The following is an 18,208-nucleotide window of genomic DNA, read 5'->3' as shown; positions in this document are numbered from 1 at the left end:
GCTCGTGTTTTTTGAGGAAACCGTCTAAAACGAGGTCTTCCATGTAAAGAGACAGACAGCACAGCAAGTGCCTGCGTTTGCGGAATTAAGATGCCATTTTCACACTCACCCGCACTGCGCTTCACTTCAGCTGCCTGTGGTCCTGTCACGTGGCACCCGGGCCCTAACTTCCTTCCTTCCGGGACAGCATCTGCCGTGTGCTGCCCTTGCAGCCGAGGCGCTCGAAGGCCCTTCTGTCCAGTGACCTTTCAGCTGTTTGCCTTCCAATCCTCTCCTTTTGTTCTGCCCTTCAGCCTGGGTTCTTGAAGGGGACAGGAACAGGAGAGCCAATCCGCGATTCTTTGCATTAGCCCTGATTAACCTATAGACCCACCCTTTGCCGTGCATGTTGACATCCCTTCTGACCATTCTGTAAATCATTGACCAGTTCTTTCTGTGGCTGGAGTCCACACCCTGTGGATGTGTAAGCCTCAGTGTCATGTATCTGTCCTCAGGGGCCCCATAGGTTTAGACTTTACTCTTGACATACATGCCAACATTCAGATGCACCTGGGAGGGAGATTCCCGCAGGGAAATCGAAAGACACATATTTCACCATAGGAATGCATTGAGGCTACACTTATTTTAGGCAGGAGACTGAAAAATAGCAATATTTTTCACCTTAAAATCGGGAGCGTCCCGACTAAATCGGGAGGGTTGGTATGTATGCTCTTTTGCCAAGGAAAGTGTGCCAGTTGGGTGTTTTCCGTCCTTAATCCTGTCATAGAGATATTCTGGAAGAAGCTGACTCCCCCCGCCACCCCACCTGCTCACCACCCCCTCGACCCCCCCCCGCACTCCGTCCGTCCATTTATGATATATATATATATATATATATATATATATATATACCAGTGAGAGATAGCTGATCAGGAACACCAAGACCCATAGCTCTCAACCATTTATGTTGCAAAGGTGGGTGAAAACACCAGATTTTATTTTTGTCGGGTGAGAGGCCCGTTGAAACGAATGGGCGTGCAGGAGGCTTGACGAGTGAGTCAGTTGTTTACAAAGTGAGTGACACCCACCAAAAGCGTGTGAGTTGAGAGCTATGCCAAGACCTTGCAGAAAAAAAATAGTTATGTTGCCTCGTTGTCCCATCTTCTTCGTCCTAGTCCTAAACAGAGGTTTGAGGACTGTCTGATATTGTTCCATCGGTCCATCTACCGCCTCAGTCCCAGAACTAAACATAGTGGTGAAGACTCAGATTGCCCCATCATCCTACCTTCCTGGCCCCAGTTCACCACTATGTTGAGTACTGCGACGAGGAAGATTAGGACCCTGAGCAATGAAGATTGCTGGTACTTTAAGTAATCGGGGTCACGTGCTACCAGTCGTATCCACTCACCAAACATACACGTTCCTCTGTTCTGGGGTCTACCATCAGCAGGGTGCCTTGTAGCAGAACACCAAATGAAACCCCTGGTAGGTCGCAGAAAAACCGCCGCACTAATACAGAATAGGGACAGCTGGAAGGAAATACCTGCTATTATTGAGGAACGATTGTTTTTATTGATACTGAATAAAAAAGGGAGAATTTGAAGCTATCCCATGGAACTTGTCCAACTCCCCTGTTTTAGTGAAAACCATTGGTATGTTAATGGCGATTGGGCATATAGAGGTTTTGTTAAAAGCTTTGAAGTTACATATTGGAAACCACCGTCCACGGGGTGCCATTGCAGTTTGTTTAGTATTTAAAACAATTGTTTTGTCTATTAAACAATTTTCTGTTATATTTATTCTTGTACTCTGCTGTATGTAAATTATTAATATAAAGGGCTCTTGCCCACTCTATTTGCAATCGCATGGGGGTCAATTAGGGGAGGCCTGGCAACTTTTGACCAGGGGAACAAGAACTCTTTTCTGGCCCACAACTACACTTTTCTGGACCACTCAGGTTAAAGGTGGAAATTACTGAAAAACGTTTTAAAAAGAATCCCTTTTTACGTTCCCACCGGCAGAGGTGGTATTTCTAAAGTACCTCTGGAGTGTTCCAGAAAGGCCGCCTCTGCCGGTGGTAAACCCGGAATTAAGCTGATTTTAAGAAATACCACCGGCAGAGGAGGTAACTTTCTCTGGCAAAGACTCTAAAAAAAAAACTTCAAACACAAACTTTGTTGTTTGTGTTTGTGGTCTACCAATGGTTAATGCCTGAATGTTACAAATTTCTATGCCGGTTTTTCAACTGTGCCTAAAAGACAGTAGCGCAAATAATCCAACAGCCATTTCTATAAGCACCATATAGTCACATCCATGGGTGCTCTTAGGATTGCCGTTAAACTCTTTTAGCAGTTAACTGATCATTGATGAAGAAAGTCGCCAGCACGTAGGGGAAGGATTCTTCCAGAATGAAACCGAGGACACACTGTAGTAAGAAATAGACACTTTTATCCTTGGCAAGTGGGAGCCCTGTTAAACTGCTGAGGAATGTAACCGACCAATGGTGTATGAGCCACAGCGGTGCCAATATTAACATCCATGGTCACAGGAGCTGTCATTCAAATGCATACATTGCTGCTGGATGGTATGAACATGTGTCTGAGGCCTATGCTCTTTTCCCTCTCGCTCACTCGCTGCCTAGGCTCCCTTTTGGTGCTACCCAGGCCCATTTGCAGAGTTCCTGAAATCAACATGGGTGCCTCACACGATCTACACCGAAGCCAAGCAGGCCGTGTAGCACTCAGTTCTTTCCGTCAAGGCAGGCTAATTCTGAAGGATAGGCATGTGGGATGTTATTTTGATGTCTGCAGTGGGTTGAACAGGACGAATGTTACTATAGTAACTGTAACCAAAATCTTTGCTGCGAGCACCCACATGCCTGACGGCCTGGCGTGCTCTATAAATAAATAAACAATACAGTACAATACAACAATACAATAGTATGCGCTAGGTGGTTTTCTACTACTAAATCAGCATTAGGCAAGGCAACCTGAGAGTGGCACTCTAGTTTTGTGCATGAATTCCTAATGCTATTCCTTTGGGGTTTTTTGAAGAATGGATCTTTTGGTGGGTGAAGTGCTCCAGATAAGATTTTGCAGTGGGAGTATTTTACCCACTTTTTTTAAAGTTGGGAATAACATTATTTTGTAGGCAGTAAAACAATAAGTGCCATTCACAATGGGAGTATTTTTAATAAGTGAGTAAAAATATGTTTTAACTGTAAATCAGTAATGTTTTTGTAATAAACAATTGTTATGCACATTGAAAGATAAATGTTTACCACTTGGATCAGACAGTAATAATAGTAGTTTCTTCCTCGAGCACTATATGTACTACTGGTGCAAACATCGGGGAGTAGAGCTTTTAAAATGCTTTGGTGGTCACTTTGACACCATACAAGTGGTTACCAAACAGTACAAAGGCCACAGAATAGCGTAGCCAGGTTAAAATCATGTGTAGCCACCAACCTACTCCACGACACACAGTCTAGGTGAGTACACTCGCCCAAGGAAACAAATGGGTGCTATGTGAGCACACCTGCTCAGGTAGTCCTATCAGCTCCTTATAGCAGCACACTATACACGGGTTACAGCTGCTGTAGGGGGACTTCTGTGTAAATCCCTCTGACAAGAAAAACGAAGTCAAGCAAGCAAGCAAAATGTTTAGGGCACTGCTGAAGCTAGTAAAAGGAACTCCACAATTGGAGTTCTGCCCTCAAATCTCAAAAGCATTTATATTTGGAGGGTGTTTAGTACAGATGGTAATAGTCAAAGAGATGCTTTCTCTTATTCCCGGGGTTGACCACATTTTTGACAGCCTCAACATGCGAGTAATGCCATTTCCCAGTAGTAAGTGTGAGGTTGCCCTGCCATTTGATCAATATTTTATTAGGAGGGACCTATTTAAGATCATAAAGCATATTAGAGAACTGAGAATTAGGTTCTGAGTGTAAATGTTACACTTTACTGGGCCAATATCTTCTTTTGATACTTAGACATTTTACGAGAATGTTTTGTAACATACAACATATAAATAGCTATTGAATTCTTATCCCATAACTGAGCTATATCCCAAAAACTACTCTTAACGTGAAAGAAGTCTATGACCTGTTTAATGGAGAACTGTTACGATCCGCGCAGCACCATCCGACTCCCAGCGCAGCACCGCCCACCTCCCAGCGCCGCGCCACACCGCCCACCTCCCAGAGACATCTTGCCTGCGGCGGTGGCCTTGGCCGGGCGCTCCCCTTCAGAGGCCATGGTGCCGGGCTCCCCGGAAGAGGGAGGCGGCGCACGACAGCTTGGAGACTGTGGCCGCGATGGCGCTGGGGTGGGTTGAGCCTCACCACTCCGGCGTCCTGGTCACATAGGCAACGCCCACGTGTTGCCGTAGGAGCGGCCCGCTCATCCAATCATGTTGCTGCTCCCCGGCTGCGAGGGTCACGTGATACGCTGCGTCGCTCACGTGACCCAGTGAAGAAGCGATCACGTGACCCGATCACCGGTTTAAATGAACACGGAAGCTGAGTCTCCGCGCTTCTCAGCTGTTCTCAGCAATTTCGAGTGGCGTTGTGTTTTCTTGGATCTTGAACCTCCGGCTTTTTGAACTCTGGCTTCTGATTTATCTGGACTGCTTTTGCCTGCTCCTTGGATTTGGTTGCCTGAACTATTGTCTAAACGGAATTTGGGACTTTCTGGCTTGCATCATTGGACCTGCTTCATACGGATTTCGGACATGGCTTTTGGAACTTTCAAGTATTATCTTCCTCGGATCTTGGACCCCTTTTTGCTCTGGACATTTCTTGGACCTGCTTCTGAAACTCCCTGGCTCAAGGGTGTTTGGTTTGGACTTCGGCTCAGCACCACGTCCAGCCCCTAAGGGTGGGGGTCCTGAACACCAACTTCCCCGGCTGTCTTCCCGGCCTGGTTGTCCTCCCGGTTCGGTAGGTCCCACTCCATTATCAAGAGTATTGATTATTCCGAAATTTATTGCCTTGTACTAACACTCACCTGCTTTTCCTTTGCAGCACCTGGTGCCCGTGTTCCCGACCCTTTTATCGCCGGTGGCCTCAATAACTGGCGGGGGAGTCATTCTCTCCTTCGCTGGTGCTTGGGGACGGATGTACCCATAGGCATCGCAGAGGTTCGTTGTGACATACTGAGAAGCCTTCTCTGCCTTGGCTATGGATGCCACCGCCGGGGACCAGGTAGCTGCTCTGGTACAGGCTATTACGGTTCTCAGAGCCGACATGTCTGCCGCTACGGCCGCTATTCATCAGCGGCTTGACACCATACAAAGCGAACGTCATGCACTCCCTCCCGATCCGGAATTTGGGGATAGCATTCCCCAGATGAGCCCACCAGCCCCTGCTCCGACTCCTACCCCGGTCTATGTTCCCACACCGTTTCCCTTGGCCCCCCCTGAAAAGTTTCATGGAGACCCCAGTAAATTCCGTACATTTATTAATCAATGTAAACTCCATTTTTTATGCCACCCCCTAGCCTTTCCCGATTCCACAACGAAGGCGGCATTCACACTCTCACACCTGGGAGGCATAGCAGCCGCCTGGGCCAACCCACTGTTAGAAACAAACAGTCCCGTATTATATGATTTCGATTTGTTAATCACGGAAATGACAAGAGTGTTTGATACTAGACACAAAGCACAGACCCGGGATCTAGAATTGTTAGAATTGGTTCAGGGTAAGAGTCCACTAGTGGATTACATTACTCGCTTTAATCAATTATCTGTAGAGACAGCATGGCCAGAGAATAAAAAGGCTGTGGTGTTTTATCGCTGCCTAAATGAGGCAATGAAAGATGCACTAGCAGTAGTTCCTTTACTGCCAGCTCAATATCCCGAACTCGTGGATCTGGCACTACAGGTCGATGCCCAAAGGGCTGAGAGAAGAGTTGAAGCTAAAAGAACCGTTCCCTTTTTAAATCCCAGTACCAGCGATTCCCCTCCTGAGCCTATGCAAATCGGTGGGGTACGTAGTCCCATCACGGCTACCGAAAGGGAACGCCGTCGAACCTCCAACGCATGTTTTTACTGCGGGTTGAACGGCCATTATGTCCGGGAGTGCCCTCGACATCCTAAACCTAAGGCGGAGGTTTTTCGGAAAGCCCGTCCCTAAATGAGGGGGTTCGGACGGGTCCTCCCTTTTCTTCCTCCTCGCCTGCAACGTTTGCGGGACCCATGCATATTCAGGCCCTTCTCTTTTTCCCCGGCAACACTCCACATCAGGTGCGTTTGGCAATCGATTCAGGAGCCACGGGGAACTACATCGACATCGCCCTCGCTGCCTCGCTTAACTTACCCGTCCTGAACAAACGACGACCGGAGCCTGTGCAAGCCGTTGATGGCTCATCGCTCGTCTCGGGCCCCATCAAGCAACAGACAGCTCCATTGACCCTGGTCATTCACGACAAACACAAAGAAACCCTGCCATTTGATCTTATCACGACACCACAGTACGGTCTCATCTTGGGTCTTCCATGGTTACGAACCCACAACCCAATCATTGATTGGACCCAGAGTAATGTGTTTTTTGAATCCCCATACTGTCAAGATCATTGTTTGGTATGCCCTGAATCGGTGACCTCCACTTCCCAAGTGTTGGGTGCTTTGGCCCAGTTGCAACTCACGGATGAGCAGGATATGGAGTTAAATCCTCCTAACCATGTCATAGGTGTCACCGCTTCTGGCATACCTGCGGAATACAGGGATTACCTGGATGTTTTTGACAAAGGAAAAGCTGAAGAACTCCCGCCGCACAGACCTTATGATTGCCCCATCGACCTCGTCCCGGATGCCGTAATTCCCTGTGGTCGACTCTATTCCTTGTCACCCACGGAAGATCAGGCTCTCAAGGACTACTTACAGACCGCCTTAAGAATAGGCCACATTCGCCCATCACAGTCCCCTGCTGCCAGTCCCATCTTTTTCGTTCCCAAGAGGGAAGGGGACCTACGTCCATGTGTAGACTACCGCCGTCTCAACCAAATCACCATTAAGAATCGATACCCGATTCCTTTAATAAACCCCCTTCTAGACAATCTTACTCACGCTGTACTGTTTACCAAGCTCGATCTCAGGGGGGCCTACAATCTTATCCGAATAAGGAAAGGGGATGAGTGGAAAACCGCCTTTTGTACCCAACACGGACTATTCGAATATACCGTCATGCCTTTCGGACTCTGCAATGCCCCTGCGACATTTCAGAGATTCATAAATGACATCTTCCATGACATCCTAGATATATTCGTCATAGTTTATCTAGATGACATCCTGATATACTCCTCTTCTTTCTCTTTACACGTAACTCACGTTAGAGAAGTACTCCAAAGACTCAGGACCAACGCCTTATTTGCCAAGCCTGAAAAATGCCTCTTTCATGTCACAGAGGTGGATTTCTTGGGGTTTCGCATCACTCCTAAAGGTCTGTCCATGAACGCTACCAAGGTTGATGTTGTTTTGAACTGGCCTGTACCCGCGACAATTAAGGCGTTGCAATCATTTCTCGGGTTCGCAAATTTTTATAGGAGATTTATTGCAGGGTTTTCCTCCATAGCTGCACCACTTACCCGCCTGACCAGTCCCCGAGAGTCCTACACTTGGACGAAAGCACAGGATCTGGCCTTCGAGACCCTAAAGGCAGCCTTCACTTCCGCTCCCATTCTGCAACACCCAAACCCGGAGCTACCTTTTATAGTGGAGGCAGACGCCTCGTCATTCGCATTGGGTGCGGTGCTGTCGCAACATTGTCCCATCTCGGGGTTACTACACCCCGTCGCCTATCACTCCCGCAAGTTCACCACTACAGAACTACATTATACTGTAACCGAAAAAGAGTTGCTCGCTGTCAAGGACGCATTTCAGGTTTGGAGACACCACCTGTTGGGAGCAAAAAACCAAATCGTTGTTTATTCTGACCACCGCAACCTGCAAGATCTGGCGAACCTGAAATGCGTAAACAGTCGACAAGTCCGTTGGCACCTGTTTTTCTCCGCCTATGACTTTGTCATACGACACCGTCCTGGCATCGGTCATGGTAAAGCAGATGCTCTCTCACGCCTACAAGGTGGAGAGTCTCTTCCTGTGTTCCCCGAACACATCTTAGAAAAGAATCATGTCATCTGTCTATGCACCCCTTCAACCGACCTAGTCAGTGCCGTTCGCACTTGGGCTTCTACGCATTCCAATGAAATGAGTGAATGGGATTTAGCGTATCATGAAGGGCTACCCTTCATGCAAGGCCTCTTGTTTCTCCCCACTACGGACACACGCATTCAGGCTCTTGAGTGGTCTCATGACGCCCCAGTCAACGGGCATCCAGGACTACAAAAAACCCTCACATTATTAAAGAGATGTTGTTGGTGGCCGTCCATGCGTCGAGATGTAACTAACTATGTTCTAAAATGCCCAATCTGTGCCCAATGTAAAAATACCAGAGGACGCCCGTTGGGTCTGCTTCAACCATTGCCCATTCCTCCTCGACCCTGGCATACTGTAACCATGGATTTTATAACTGATTTGCCGAAGATCCAGGGTCATGATACCATATGGGTTGTGGTGGATGCATTCACCAGGATGGCACGCTTCGTCCCATGCACCAGCATCCCTTCAGTACCGACATTAGCCAGATTGTTTTTTCAATCGATATTCTGTCTCTTCGGATTGCCTTCAGTAGTCATTTCCGATAGGGGCTCCCAATTCACCTCTAAGTTTTGGCGTTCCCTCACTCGCCTCTTGGGCATTGATGCTCGGTTCTCGTCTTCATACCACCCCGAGACTGACGGCCAGACCGAACGCTGTAATCAAACACTAGAACAGTATCTTCGCTGTCTTTCACTTCAACATCAATATACCTGGTTCCAAGTTTTGCACCTTGCAGAATTTGCATATAACAACGCACCTCATTCTGCCACCGGTTTCTCTCCATTTTATTCTATGTATGGGCAACATCCCAGAGTTTTTCCCATTCCTGACTTCTCCGATACATTAACTCTTGCGGCAGCTGTCTGCATTAGGGATCTGAAAAACGTACATGCTCAGACCTTGGTGCATTTAAAGGACGCCCAGACTGCCATGTGCCGTGCGGCCAATAGACATCGTGCCCCGAGCCCTTGTTACTCGGTTGGGGATAGGGTGTGGTTGTCCACCCGCCACCTACGGATACCTGGTTGCCGTAAGCTCCTTCCCCGTTTTGTTAGCCCGTACCGAATTTCGAGGGTCATTAACCAAGTGGCCTTTCGCCTGACCGTTCCTTCCTCTTGGCGCATACACCCCGTGTTTCATACTTCCCTGTTGAAACCCTGCCGGCCCCTCACGAGACCACTGCTGCCGCCGGCTCCTCTAGTGCAAGGGTCCTCCGATGAATATGAGGTAAAGGACATATTGGGTTCGTGCCTTCGTAAAGCGGTCTTGTACTACCTGATTGATTGGGCCGGCTTCGGCCCGGAAGAGAGATCTTGGGAGCCCGCGTCTCATGTTCATGCCCCCCTGTTAGTGTCTCGATTCCACCGGGAGCACCCGTCTTGCCCACGTGGACGTGGGCCTTTGGGTGGGGGTTCTGTTACGATCCGCGCAGCACCATCCGACTCCCAGCGCAGCACCGCCCACCTCCCAGCGCCGCGCAACACCGCCCACCTCCCAGAGACATCTTGCCTGCGGCGGTGGCCTTGGCCGGGCGCTCCCCTTCAGAGGCCATGGTGCCGGGCTCCCCGGAAGAGGGAGGCGGCGCACGACAGCTTGGAGACTGTGGCCGCAATGGCGCTGGGGTGGGTTGAGCCTCACCACTCCGGCGTCCTGGTCACATAGGCAACGCCCACGTGTTGCCGTAGGAGCGGCCCGCTCATCCAATCATGTTGCTGCTCCCCGGCTGCGAGGGTCACGTGATACGCTGAGTCGCTCACGTGACCCAGTGAAGAAGCGATCACGTGACTCGATCACCGGTTTAAATGAACACGGAAGCTGAGTCTCCGCGCTTCTCAGCTGTTCTCAGCAATTTCGAGTGGCGTTGTGTTTTCTTGGATCTTGAACCTCTGGCTTTTTGAACTCTGGCTTCTGATTTATCTGGACTGCTTTTGCCTGCTCCTTGGATTTGGTTGCCTGAACTATTGTCTAAACGGAATTTGGGACTTTCTGGCTTGCATCATTGGACCTGCTTCATACGGATTTCGGACTTGGCTTTTGGAACTTTCAAGTATTATCTTCCTCGGATCTTGGACCCCTTTTTGCTCTGGACATTTCTTGGACCTGCTTCTGAAACTCCCTGGCTCAAGGGTGTTTGGTTTGGACTTCGGCTCAGCACCACGTCCAGCCCCTAAGGGTGGGGGTCCTGAACACCAACTTCCCCGGCTGTCTTCCCGGCCTGGTTGTCCTCCCGGTTCGGTAGGTCCCACTCCATTATCAAGAGTATTGATTATTCCGAAATTTATAGCCTTGTACTTACACTCACCTGCTTTTCCTTTGCAGCACCTGGTGCCCGTGTTCCCGACCCTTTTATCGCCGGTGGCCTCAATAACTGGCGGGGGAGTCATTCTCTCCTTCGCTGGTTCTTGGGGACGGAGGTACCCATAGGCATCGCAGAGGTTCGTTGTGACAAGAACGTCTCCCCTGGAAATCCTTCATTCCCTTAAAAGGCCTCTGGAAAAGCTGTGTTTCTCCAAATGCTGAGTCAGGCGGTTATTTGTCAGATTTTATTTATTTATTTAATGGACATTCATAAGGGACTTATACAACAAGACAGTGTTTCAAATGGCACAATGCACAAGGGAAGGGAGCATGGGAGAAAAATAAACAATGGAAATAACTATGAATGAATAGAAAGAAACAGCGGTCGTACTAGGCCTTGTGTCATTCAGAGTGTTCCAGTGCAGTGACAAAGAAAGGAAATAATGGGGGGTGGGGCGAGGGTAAGTGCTATTAGGGCCCACTAGGGGAGGAAGTGGCAGAGGTGCCCGATTGGGGAGGCACCAGGTAAGTGCGTGGCAGAGACATCCCAGGGAAGAGGGAGGTCTACCGCCCAACAGGCAAGTCCGGGGCGTAGGCAAAACCACCCGACAGGCAGGTGTGGGCTCAGTGGGCAGTACAGGCGATGCTGTGGGCGATAGGCCAGAAGGCCAGGATCATTTTTGACTCTTGAGGGGCCAGGCTGCCAATCTCAGCGGCAGAGGGGATGGTTAGCATGGGAGGGGCAAGGGGAAGGAGGAGAAGAGAAAGGGCTTGAGTTGTTTGCAGAACTTGAGATAGTCCGGTTCAAGACAGAGAGAAAGAGGGAGACTGTTCCATAGGATGGAGCCAGATGAGGAGAGAGATCTGCCCCCAGCTCTCTGCTTGGAGAAGCATTTGATTAGCAGAATTGGAGCCAGAAGATCGAAGGGATCTGGAAGGAGAGTATTTAGTAAAGAGAGTTGCAGGTAGCGTGGACCCAGGGCCCAGACAGCCTTGTGGATGATGCAGAGGGTCTTGAATTTGATCCTTGCAACAACCGGGAGCCAGTGGAGAGATTGTAGTGCTGGAGAGATACAGTCCCAGGGGCTCGAGGCCATGGATAAGTCTTGCAGCCCTATTCTGGATTAGTTGAAGAGGACAGAGTGAAGAAATAGGCAGATTGAGGAAGAGGCTGTTAGAGTAGTCTAGCCTGCAGAGGACCAGAGCGGTAGAGACATTGAGCTTCTGGTGGTAGGTGAGGAAAGGAAGAATGCCATAGAGGAGGTGAAGTTAAAGTCAGTCTTCTTGGAAAGGTCCAATATGTGAGGAGTAAAGGAGAGATATGAGTTGAAGATGACCCTGCGGTTTCAGGCCTCAGTGGAAGGAGCGGGAGGTGAGCCCATAGAGGGCAGCCAGAAAGCAAGAGGGAAATGGGGAGCAGGTGTCCCGATAGGCAGGATCTTGGTCTTACAGGCATTAATAGAGATATCATTGCAGGTGCTCCAAGACTGAAAAGCAGACAGGCCATCAGGGATGATAGAGGAGGAAGAGGGGAACCTGAAGAAGAGATGTGTGTCATTTGCATAACACTGGGAATGAGGAGAGAAGGCAGAGATCATGTTAGCCAGAGGTGGTAGATAGATGTTGAAAAGCCAAGACAAGAGGATAGAGCCCTGGGGAAAACCACCTGTAGAGAGAGTGGTGGAGGAGGAGAAGGAGCCCAGGAGCACCTGGGAAGGGCGGTCAGTAAGGAAGGTCAGCCAATCCAGTGCCCAGTTTGAGATACCAATTATATATTGCATCCGCTTTATGAGGATAGAATGATTGACCATGTAAAAAGTGGGAAGAGAGGTCAAGGAGAATGAAAACAACAGGAGAGTTAGAGTCAACATTTGCCAGCAATTCTTCACAGGTGTCCAAGAGAGCAATGTCCGTGCCCTTGGATGCTCGGAATCCAGATTGATGGTCATGTAAGCAGCCGATGCGCCCAATGTGTTGGGTCAGTTGGGGATGACTAACTTCTCCAGGAGTTTCCCAAGGAAGGGTGTAGTAGATTTAAGCCGGTAGTTGGCCGGACACGAGGGATCGGCAGAAGGTTTTTTTAGGAGGGGGTGCACAAGAGAGTGCTTGAAAGAGGAATGGAAAGAGCCAGATTCTAGGAGGGTGGTTGCAGAAGTCAGCAAGAGCCTAAGTGTGGGAGGAGATGTTGTCCTTGATGGTTCTGGAAGAACTGGAAGGTTCTGGAAGAACAAGGGGACGCCTGTTTGGATGACACCTTCATAGAGCGGACTTCTCTATCCATTGTTATACGTGAGAAAGAGGAGAGAGTGGGTGGGGGATTAATATATGTTTATAGATATAGATGTACATGTACCCAGACACTCCAAAGATTCAGACAGACTTTTATTTAAAAAATTTAGATTCCCAGAAACGTCTTAGATGTTCTGCCAGATCCTTCCTTAACACCAAAACCTGAAGTATCTGAATATCTGTATATATTAAACATTTTGGGCTAATGAAAAACTTAAGCTTGTTATTTTGCTGTGGGCAAAATTATTTCCTGAAGTCAGGACACATAGTCCAATCTTTTATCCAAGAGTCCCTGAGGTTCTTCTGTATTAAACGCAAGACCTTCTAAGCCCAAATGCTCAATGAGACAGAAGAGTTAAGTTGTTTAAACAAGGCATTTAGAAAGCAAACAGTAGCATTGGAGATTTTGAAGCGCCTTAGAGATTGCAATCATGTTCAGGGGGATTCATTAAAGGGGAATATCAGCCCACCGACCGTCTAGAGCGATTTGAAAAGGGATGGTTAGCCCTCAATGATGAGCTCACCATTATCCCTACCACATGGGCAAGATCCCGAACCGTGTCTTCAGACAGTGAACCAAGCATACACTAGCTTTTTAACTTGGCATAAAGGGGTAAGCCAGGATCCAATGGCATGGTTATAAAGTTGCAAACAAAGGGGGGTCTGGGAATCTCTCTACCAGCACAAACACAGCCCAATGACCTCTTCTTGGGTGAATAACCCCTGGGAGAGACTCTACCAAGTCTTTAGCTCACTGTCCTTTTCACAGAGAAGAAATTTCCCCGCATATCAGCCTTTGTCCTGCCCAGGGGCAGTCCAGCGCCAAAATGCTAGGCAATTCTCCTCTGAACAAGAGTACCATCAGTAACCCCATACACGTGTTTCAGCCTTGTTGGGCATCATCAGTGAGGTGAAACTGTTGCCTCTCTAAGAACAGTGAGCAAGGGGTCCACGTCTGGATTGCCCTGTTAACTTAGGGTGAAACCCAAAGTTAATGTATGCAAACAAAGGGGGGGTCTGGGAATCTCTCTACCAGCACAAACACAGCCCAATGACCTGTTCTTGGGTGAATAACCCCTGGGAGAGACTCTACCAAGTCTTTAGCTCACTGTCCTTTTCACAGAGAAGAAATTTCCCCGCATATCAGCCTTTGTCCTGCCCAGGGGCAGTCCAGCGCCGAAATGCTAGGCAATTCTCCCCTGAACAAGAGTACCATCAGTAACCCCATACACGTGTTTCAGCCTTGCTGGGCATCATCAGTGAGGTGAAACTGTTGCCTCTCTAAGAACAGTGAGCAAGGGGTCCACGTCTGGATTGCCTGTTAACTTAGGTTGAAACCCAAAGTTAATGTATGCAAACAAAGGGGGGTCTGGGAATCGCTCTACCAGCACGAACACAGCCCAATGACCTGTTCTTGGGTGAATAACCCCTGGGAGAGACTCTACCAAGTCTTTAGCTCACTGTCCTTTTCACAGAGAAGAAATTTCCCCGCATATCAGCCTTTGTCCTGCCCAGGGGCAGTCCAGCGCCGAAATGCTAGGCAATTCTCCTCTGAACAAGAGTACCATCAGTAACCCCATACACGTGTTTCAGCCTTGTTGGGCAACATCAGTGAGGTGAAACTGTTGCCTCTCTAAGAACAGTGAGCAAGGGGTCCACGTCTGGATTGCCCTGTTAACTTAGGGTGAAACCCAAAGTTAATGTATGCAAACAAAGGGGGGTCTGGGAATCTCTCTACCAGCACGAACACAGCCCAATGACCTGTTCTTGGGTGAATAACCCCTGAGAGAGACTCTACCAAGTCTTTAGCTCACTGTCCTTTTCACAGAGAAGAAATTTCCCCGCATATCAGCCTTTGTTCTGCCCAGGGGCAGTCCAGCGCCGAAATGCTAGGCAATTCTCCTCTGAACAAGAGTACCATCAGTAACCCCATACACGTGTTTCAGCCTTGTTGGGCATCATCAGTGAGGTGAAACTGTTGCCTCTCTAAGAACAGTGAGCAAGGGGTCCATGTCTGGATTGCCCTGTTAACTTAGGGTGAAACCCAAAGTTAATGTATGCAAACAAAGGGGGGTCTGGGAATCTCTCTACCAGCACGAACACAGCCCAGTGACCTGTTCTTGGGTGAATAACCCCTGGGAGAGACTCTACCAAGTCTTTAGCTCACTGACCTTCTCACAGAGAAGAAATTTCCCCGCATATCAGCCTTTGTCCTGCCCAGGGGCAGTCCAGCGCCTAAATGCTAGGCAATTCTCCTATGAACAAGAGTACCATCAGTAACCCCATACACGTGTTTCAGCCTCGTTGGGCATCATCAGTGAGGTGAAACTTTTGCCTCTCTAAGAACAGTGAGCAAGGGGTCCACGTCTGGATTGCCCTGTTAACTTAGGGTGAAACCCAAAGTTAATGTATGCAAACAAAGGGGGGTCTGGGAATCTCTCTACCAGCACGAACACAGCCCAATGACCTGTTCTTGGGTGAATAACCCCCGGGAGAGACTCTACCAAGTCTTTAGCTCACTGTCCTTTTCACAGAGAAGAAATTTCCCCGCATATCAGCCTTTGTCCTGCCCAGGGACAGTCCAGCGCCGAAATGCTAGGCAATTCTCCTCTGAACAAGAGTACCATCAGTAACCCCATACACGTGTTTCAGCCTTGTTGGGCATCATCAGTGAGGTGAAACTGTTGCCTCTCTAAGAACAGTGAGCAAGGGGTCCACGTCTGGATTGCCCTGTTAACTTAGGGTGAAACCCAAAGTTAATGTATGCAAACAAAGGGGGGTCTGGGAATCTCTCTACCAGCACGAACACAGCCCAATGACCTGTTCTTGGGTGAATAACCCCTGGGAGAGACTCTACCAAGTCTTTAGCTCACTGTCCTTTTCACAGAGAAGAAATTTCCCCGCATATCAGCCTTTGTCCTGCCCAGGGGCAGTTCAGCGCCGAAATGCTAGGCAATTCTCCTCTGAACAAGAGTATCATCAGTAACCCCATACACGTGTTTCAGCCTTGTTGGGCATCATCAGTGAGGTGAAACTGTTGCCTCTCTAAGAACAGTGAGCAAGGGGTCCACGTCTGGATTGCCCTGTTAACTTAGGGTGAAACCCAAAGTTAATGTATGCTAACAAAGGGGGGTCTGGGAATCTCTCTACCAGCACGAACACAGCCCAATGACCTGTTCTTGGGTGAATAACCCCTGGGAGAGACTCTACCAAGTCTTTAGCTCACTGTCCTTTTCACAGAGAAGAAATTTCCCCGCATATCAGCCTTTGTCCTGCCCAGGGGCAGTCCAGCGCCGAAATGCTAGGCAATTCTCCCCTGAACAAGAGTACCATCAGTAACCCCATACACGTGTTTCAGCCTTGCTGGGCATCATCAGTGAGGTGAAACTGTTGCCTCTCTAAGAACAGTGAGCAAGGGATCCACGTCTGGATTGCCTGTTAACTTAGGTTGAAACCCAAAGTTAATGTATGCAAACAAAGGGGGGTCTGGGAATCTCTCTACCAGCACGAACACAGCCCAATGACCTGTTCTTGGGTGAATAACCCCTGGGAGAGACTCTACCAAGTCTTTAGCTCACTGTCCTTTTCACAGAGAAGAAATTTCCCCGCATATCAGCCTTTGTCCTGCCCAGGGGCAGTCCAGCGCCGAAATGCTAGGCAATTCTCCCCTGAACAAGAGTATCATCAGTAACCCCATACATGTGTTTCAGCCTTGTTGGGCATCATCAGTGAGGTGAAACTGTTGCCTCTCTAAGAACAGTGAGCAAGGGGTCCACGTCTGGATTGCCCTGTTAACTTAGGGTGAAACCCAAAGTTAATGTATGCAAACAAAGGGGGGTCTGGGAATCTCCCTACCAGCACGAACAGAGCCCAATGACCTGTTCTTGGGTGAATAACCCCTGGGAGAGACTCTACCAAGTCTTTAGCTCACTGTACTTTTCACAGAGAAGGAATTTCCCCGCATATCAGCCTTTGTCCTGCCCAGGGGCAGTTCAGCGCCGAAATGCTAGGCAATTCTCCTCTGAACAAGAGTATCATCAGTAACCCCATACACGTGTTTCAGCCTTGTTGGGCATCATCAGTGAGGTGAAACTGTTGCCTCTCTAAGAACAGTGAGCAAGGGGTCCACGTCTGGATTGCCCTGTTAACTTAGGGTGAAACCCAAAGTTAATGTATGCAAACAAAGGGGGGTCTGGGAATCTCTCTACCAGCACGAACACAGCCCAATGACCTGTTCTTGGGTGAATAACCCCTGGGAGAGACTCTACCAAGTCTTTAGCTCACTGTCCTTTTCACAGAGAAGAAATTTCCCCGCATATCAGCCTTTGTCCTGCCCAGGGGCAGTTCAGCGCCGAAATGCTAGGCAATTCTCCTCTGAACAAGAGTATCATCAGTAACCCCATACACGTGTTTCAGCCTTGTTGGGCATCATCAGTGAGGTGAAACTGTTGCCTCTCTAAGAACAGTGAGCAAGGGGTCCACGTCTGGATTGCCCTGTTAACTTAGGGTGAAACCCAAAGTTAATGTATGCAAACAAAGGGGGGTCTGGGAATCTCTCTACCAGCACAAACACAGCCCAATGACCTGTTCTTGGGTGAATAACCCCTGGGAGAGACTCTACCAAGTCTTTAGTTCACTGTCCTTTTCACAGAGAAGAAATTTCCCCGCATATCAGCCTTTGTCCTGCCCAGGGGCAGTTCAGCGCCGAAATGCTAGGCAATTCTCCCCTGAACAAGAGTATCATCAGTAACCCCATACATGTGTTTCAGCCTTGTTGGGCATCATCAGTGAGGTGAAACTGTTGCCTCTCTAAGAACAGTGAGCAAGGGGTCCACGTCTGGATTGCCCTGTTAACTTAGGGTGAAACCCAAAGTTAATGTATGCAAACAAAGGGGGGTCTGGGAATCTCTCTACCAGCACGAACACAGCCCAATGACCTGTTCTTGGGTGAATAACCCCTGGGAGAGACTCTACCAAGTCTTTAGCTCACTGTCCTTTTCACAGAGAAGAAATTTCCCCGCATATCAGCCTTTGTCCTGCCCAGGGGCAGTCCAGCGTCAAAATGCTAGGCAATTCTCCTCTGAACAAGAGTACCATCACTAACCCCATACACGTGTTTCAGCCTTGTTGGGCATCATCAGTGAGGTGAAACTGTTGCCTCTCTAAGAACAGTGAGCAAGGGGTCCACGTCTGGATTGCCCTGTTAACTTAGGCAGGACAAAGGCTGATATGCGGGGAAATGTCTTCTCTGTGAAAAGGAAAGTGAGCTAAAGACTTGGTAGAGTCTCTCCCAGGGGTTATTCACCCAAGAACAGGTCATTGGGCTGTGTTCGTGCTGGTAGAGAGATTCCCAGACCCCCCCTTGTTTGCATGGTTATAAAGTTGTCAGCACATATTTTCACTTTATAGTATTTCAGCTAATAACCTCAATCTTATAAGCAAAGGCTTCAAATATTGCAAACAGCCAGTGGAAATCTCACCT

General features: G+C 48.8%; 1 protein-coding gene across 1 annotated transcript in view; it reads right to left on the bottom strand.

The window, feature by feature from the left end:
- Window positions 1–273, bottom strand: part of LOC138579623 (perforin-1-like) — a 136,804-nt gene extending 136,531 nt beyond the window's left edge. Inside the window, exon 1 of the mRNA XM_069649880.1 lies at window positions 110–273. The gene's annotated coding sequence lies outside the window, so the exon portion shown is untranslated. The remainder of the gene's footprint in view (window positions 1–109) is intronic.
- Between the last annotated feature and the right edge of the window lie 17,935 nt (window positions 274–18,208).

This window comes from Ambystoma mexicanum, chromosome 3p, assembly GCF_040938575.1.
Source record: "Ambystoma mexicanum isolate Mex_15411 chromosome 3p, UKY_AmexF1_1, whole genome shotgun sequence".
Lineage (NCBI taxonomy): Eukaryota > Metazoa > Chordata > Amphibia > Caudata > Ambystomatidae > Ambystoma > Ambystoma mexicanum.
The sequence above is the reverse complement of the archived record's forward strand: the minus strand, read 5'-3'. Positions and strand labels throughout refer to the sequence as shown.